Source organism: Triticum dicoccoides, chromosome 5A (genome assembly GCF_002162155.2).
Source record: "Triticum dicoccoides isolate Atlit2015 ecotype Zavitan chromosome 5A, WEW_v2.0, whole genome shotgun sequence".
Classification (NCBI taxonomy): domain Eukaryota; kingdom Viridiplantae; phylum Streptophyta; class Magnoliopsida; order Poales; family Poaceae; genus Triticum; species Triticum dicoccoides.
In genome coordinates, this window is record NC_041388.1 from 256,565,950 (window position 1) to 256,572,733 (window position 6,784).

The following is a 6,784-nucleotide window of genomic DNA, read 5'->3' on the forward strand; positions in this document are numbered from 1 at the left end:
AATTATATTCACGGATAGGTCCTTGACGTAAAATAAGCAGAAAAAGAAAAAAACCTACTGAGCAAACGCTCACTTTCTAACTCTAACCAGCGAACGTTCTCTAAAATAACAAAACGAAGCAAAAAAACAGAAAGATCTGGATCGTTGGATCCAGATCCAACGGACGGGAGGCAGCGGTTACCGCGGCGATCACCGGAGTCGGGGAGGACGACGGCGGCGGCTTCGGTCTCGGCCGGAGCGGCGGCTTCGGGCGTCGCGGGAGGCAGCGAAGAGCATGGGGAGGGGCGGCGTGGAGCGGCGGTTGCAGTGGTAGCGTCGGCGGCGGTCGACGTCGACGAGGGCGGCGGCTACGGCTTCCGGCGGCGGCGGCGCGGCTTCGGGCGGAGCTCGGCGGATCTCGCCGGCGACGAGAGATGCGATGCGAGGCGCGGCTGCGAGCAGCGGGGAGGAGAGGAACGGGGCCCGGGGCCTCGTTATTTAAGGGGGGGAGGAGGTGGCGTGGAGGAGGGGTCAGGCGAGGAGGACGCGGAGTCCGGCCGGACTCCGACGGCGGCGCTCCCGTGCGGGAGTCGGAGACGAGCGAGGCGCGCTGGTGCGCTGGGCCGCGGCTGTGGTTGGCCTTGGGCCGGCCCAGTCGGCGGCGGGGAGAGTTTTTTTTAAAACATTTTCCAGACAATTAAAAATAATAAAAGCAAAAAAAAATAAAAATATTATATAGGCATATAATATATCAAAATTTTCAGAGAAAGAATATCTACAACATGAACATTTTTCTTGCATTAAATAAAATACACATAAATTCTAATAATTCAAACAGTGCTACTGGTCTATTAAAATCCAACAAAAAAACATTTTTAAAATACCAAAATGATTTCAAATTAAATTTTCTCCAATTTTCTATTGTAGGGAATCATGTTACCCTAATTTCCATATATTTTACTTTTGGAGAAAAATAATTTGAATAAAACTCAAATAACTCCAAATTGAAAATAAATTCAAAAGAACTTTGAATTTAATTCTTTGAAACTCCCAACTCATATTTCATATAATTTGAAGAAGTCCTTTTATCTTCTCTCATGAAAATCATTGAGCTACATGAAGTTTATGAATTGAAATATTTCCAAATGAAATCCAATTATTTTCAAATACCCTTTCATTTAATTTAAATGGAAGAAGTCATATCATCTTCGCTCAAGGGTTTTGTATTTGAAAAGGATTTGAATTCATGGAGATCAGAACGCAAATATGAAAGTTTGGGAAAGTCCTTTTATTCCCTCTCATTTAACTTTCAAAAAGTTTCGAATTCACTCACTTTCAGACAATCAATCAAACAATCGGTCAAATCTATCTATTTATTATAACATTCCAAAATTTAGAATTTTGGGATGTTACAGTGCGCTGGCCCCACGATGGGCACCAATGTGGAAGTGTCACGGCAGATGTCCTCATGGAAGGACTTAGTTGTGGAGCCATTGTGACGAGGTTAGCTTAAAGGGGTTAAACGGGACAAAGGACACAGAGAGTTTATACTGGTTCGGCCCCTTGCGGTGAAGGTAAAGGCCTACTTCAGTTGAGGTGGTATTGCTAGGGTTTCGATTACCAGGGAGCAAACACGCTTTGCCTAGCTCTCGATTTGATGTTTCTTGCCCCAAGCCGCTGTCGGGTTGTCCCCTTATATACATGGGTTGACGCCCTGCCGCCTACAGAGTCCCGACCGGCTCATACAACGTGTCTGACTCGGTGACGTATCTTACATGCCTTATATTACAAGTCTACTCATACATGGCGGTTTACACTTACAGGCCTTAAGCCGTCTCTGGGCTTGGGCCTCTTACCGGCCTATCTATGACCCGCCGTCTGGTATACTCTTGGGCTTCATGGATGAACCGCCATTGTGGTTGACCCGGCCCTTCATGGGTGGGTCATACCTGATAGTCATATCCCCAACACCTTTGGATCTGTGATAGAAGGTGTACCCAACAGTTTCTTTTGGGTATCCTATGAAGACGCACTTCTCCGATTTGGGTTTGAGCTTATCAGGTTGAAACTTTTTCACATAAGCATCGCAACCCCAACTTTAAGAAACGACAGCTTAGGTTTCTTGCTAAACCACAGTTCATATGGTGTCGTCTCAACGGATTTAGATGGTGCCTGATTTAACGTGAATGCAATTGTCTCTAATGCTTAACCCCAAAACGGTAGTGGTAAATTGGTAAGAGACATCATAAATCGCACCATATCTAATAAAGTACGGTTACGATGCTCGGACACACCATTATGCTATGGTGTTCCAGGTGGCATGAGTTTGTGAAACTATTCCACATTATTTTAATTGAAGGCCAAACTCGTATCAAATTTTCTCCTCCATGATCAGATCGTAGAAACTTAATTTTCTTGTTACGATGATTTTCCACTTCACTCTGAAATTCTTTGAACTTTTCAAATGGTTCGGACTTATGTTTCATCAAGTAGATATAGCCATATCTGCTCAAATCATCTGTGAAGGTCAAAAAATAACGATACCCGCCACGAGCCTCAACACTCATCAGATCACATACATCAGTATGTATTATTTCCAATAAGTCAGTTGCTTGCTCCATTGTTCCGGAGAACGAAGTCTTAGTCATCTTGCCCATGAGGCATGGTTCGCAAGCATCAAGTGATTCCAAAAGCCCATCAGCATGGAGTTTCTTCATGCGCTTTACACCAATATGATCTAAACGGCAGTGCCACAAATATGTTGCACTATCATTATCAACTTTGCATCTTTTGGCATTAATATTATGAATATGTGTATCACTATGATCGAGATTCGGTAAACCATTCACCTTTGGGTGTATGACCTCAGAAGGTATTATTCATGTAAACAAAATAGCAATTATTCTTTGACTTAAATGAATAACCGTATTGCAACAAACATGATCCAATCATATTATGCTCAACGCAAACACCAAATAATATTTATTTTAGGTTCAACACTAATCCCGAAGGTTAAGGGAGTGTGCGATGGTGATCTTATCAACCTTGGAATCATTTCCAACTCACATCATCACCTCGCCCTTAACTAGTCTTTGTTTATTTTGCAACTCCCGTTTCGAGTTACTACTCTTAGCAACTGAACCAGTATCAAATACTGAGGGGTTTCTATAAACACTAGTAAAGTACACATCAATAACATGTATATCAAATATACTTTTGTTTACTTTGCCATCCTTCTTATCCGCCAAGTATCTAGGGAAGCTCCACTTCCAGTGACAATTTCCTTTGCAGTAGAAGCACTCAGTTCCAGGCTTGGGTCTAGCTTTGGGCTTCTTCATGGGAGTGGCAACTTGCTTGCCATTCTTCTTGAAGTTCCCTTTCTTTCCCTTGCCCTTTTACTTGAAACTAGTGGTCTTGTCAACCATCAACATTTGATGCTTTTCTTGATTTCTACCTTCGCTGATTTCAGCATCGTGAAGAGCTTGGGAATTGTTTTCGTCACCCCTTGCATATTATAGTTCATCACGAAGTTCTAGTAACTTGGTGATAGTGACTAAAGAACTCTGTCAATCACTATCTTATCTGGAAGATTAACTCCCAATTGATTCAAGTGATTGTAGTACTCAGACAATCTCAGTACATGCTCACTGGTTGAGCTATTCTCCTCCATCTTGTAGGCAAATTACTTGTCAGAGGTCTCATACCTCTTGACCCAGGCATGAGTCTGAAATACCAATTTCAGCTCTTAGAACATCTTATATGCTCCATGGTGTTCAAAACGTTTTTGAAGTCCTGGTTCTAAGCCGTGAAGTATGGTGCACTAAACTATCAAGTAGTCATCATACCGAGCTTGTCAAACATTCATAACGTCTGCATCTGCTCCTGCAACAGTTCTAGCACATAGTGGTGCATCAAGGACATAATACTTCTGTGCAGCATTGAGGATAATCCTCAGATCACGGAGCTTAGTCCGCATCATCGCTACTAACATATTTCAACTTATTTTTCTCTAGGAAAATATCAAAAATAAAATGGGGAATCTATACGCAAGCTATTTATCTACAACATAGAAATGCAAATACTATCAGGACTAAGTTCATGATAAATTAAAGTTCAATTAATCATATTACTTAAGAACTCCCACTTAGATAGATATCCCTCTAATCATCTAAGTGATCACGTGATCCATATCAACTAAACCATGTCCGATCATCACATGAGATGGAGTAGTTTTCAATGGTGAACATCACTATGTTGATCATATCTATTATATGATTCACGCTCGACCTTTCGGCCCCAGTGTTCCGAGGCCATATCTGCATATGCTAGGCTCGTCAAGTTTAACCCGAGTATTCCACGTGTGCAAAACTGGCTTGCACCCGTTGTATGTGAATGTAGAGCTTATCACACCCGATCATCACGTGGTGTCTCGGCACGACGAACTGTCGTAATGGTGCATACTCAGGAAGAACACTTATACCTTGAAATTTAGTGAGGGATCATCCTATAATGCTACCGCCGTACTAAGCAAAATAAGATGCATAAAGGATAAACATCACATGCAATCAAATATAAGTGATATGATATGTCCATCATCATCTTGTGCCTTTGATCTCCATCTCCAAAGCACCGTCATGATCACCATCGTCACCGGCATGACATCATGATCTACATTATCTTGATCTTTATCAACGTGTCGTCACATGGTCGTCTCGCCAACTATTGTTTTGCAACTATTGCTATCGCATAGCGATAAAGTAAAGCAATTATATGTCGCTTGCATCTTATGCAATAAAAAGACAACCATAAGGCTCTTGCCAGTTACCGATAACTTTAACAAAACATGATCATCTCATACAACAATTTATATCTCATGACGTCTTGACCATATCACATCACAAAATGCCCTGCAAAAACAAGTTAGACGTCCTCTATTTTGTTGTTTGCAAGTTTTACGTGCCTGCTACGGGCTTAGCAAGAACCGTTCTTACCTACGTATCAAAAACCACAACGTGGTATAGTGATTGCTTTCTGATCTTCAGAAAGAACCCTGTTCATTGAATACGATTCAACTAAAGTTGGAGAAACAGACACCCACTAGCCACCTATGTGCGAAGCACGTCAGTAGAACCAGTCTCGCGTTAGTGTACGCGTAATGTCGCTCTGAGCCGCTTTATCCAACAATACCGCTGAATCAAGAATCAACTAGTGATGGAAAGCAATATGTATATGCCCACGCCCACAACTCCTTTGTGTTCTACTCATGAATAGAACATCTATGCATAGACCGGACTCTGATGCCACTGTCGGGGAACACAGTAATTTCAAAAAAATTCCTACGCATACGCAAGATCTATCATGGTGATGCATGGCTATGAGAGGGGAAGAGTGTTGTCCACGTACCCTCGTAGACCGTAAGCGGAAGCGTTATGACAACGCGGTTGATGTAGTCATACGTCTTCATGGTCCGACCGATCCTAGTACCAAAAGTACAACACCTCCGCGATCTGCACACGTTCGACTCGGTGACATCCCATGAACTCTAGATCCAGTTGAGTGTCGAGTGTGATCTTCATCAGCATGACGGTGTGATGACGGTGATGATGAAGCTACCGGCGCAGGGCTTCACCTAAGCACTACGACGATATGACCGAGGTGGATTATGGTGGAGGGGGCATCGCACACGGCTAAGAGATCAATGATCTACTTGTGTCTATGGGGTGCCCCCTCCCCCGTATATAAAGGAGTGGAGGAGGGGAGGGGCCAGCCCTCTCTATGGCGCGCCCTAGGGGAGTCCTACTCCCACCAGGAGTAGGATTCCCCCCTTCCCTAGTTGGAGTAGGAGAGGAAGGGAAGGAGGAGCAGGAGAGAAGGAAAGCCCCCCCCCCAAACCTATTCCAATTCAGCCTCCTGCCCAAGGGGGGCGCACCAGCCCCTTGTGGGCTGGTGTGCTTCCTTCTTATGGCCCATAAGGCCCATAACTTCTCCCGGGGGGTTCTGGTAACCTCCCGGTACTCCAGAAAAATGCCCGAACCACTCGGAACCATTCCGATGTCCAAACATAGGATTCCAATATATCGATCTTTATGTCTCGACCATTTCGAGACTCCTCATCATGCCCGTGATTACATCCAGGAATCCAAACAACCTACGGTTCATCAAAACACATAAACTCATAATATCGATCGTCACCGAACATTAAGCGTGCGGACCCTACGGGTTTCAGAACTATGTAGACATGACCGAGACTCACTTCCGGTCAATAACCAATAGCGGAACCTGGATGCTCATATTGGTTCCTACATATTCTATGAAGATCTTTATCGATCAAACCGCAAAAAACATACGTTGTTCCCTTTGTCATCGGTATGTTACTTGCCCGAGATTCGATCGTCGATATCTCAATACCTAGTTAAATCTCGTTACCGGCAAGTCTCTTTACTCATTCCATAATGCATCATCCCGCAACTAACTCATTAGTCACAATGCTTGCAAGGCTTATAGTGATGTGCATTACTGAGAGGGCCTAGAGATACCTCTCCGATACTCGGAGTGACAAATCCTAATCTCGATCTATGCCAACTCAACAAACACCATTGGAGACACCTGTAGAGCACCTTTATAATCACCCAGTTACGTTGTGATGTTTGGTAGCACACAAAGTGTTTCTCCGGTATTCGGGAGTTGCATGATCTCATAGTCATAGGAACATGTATAAGTTATGGAGAAAGCAATAGCAACAAACTAAACGATCATCGTGCTAAGCTAACAGATGGGTCAAGTCAATCACATCATTCTATAATGA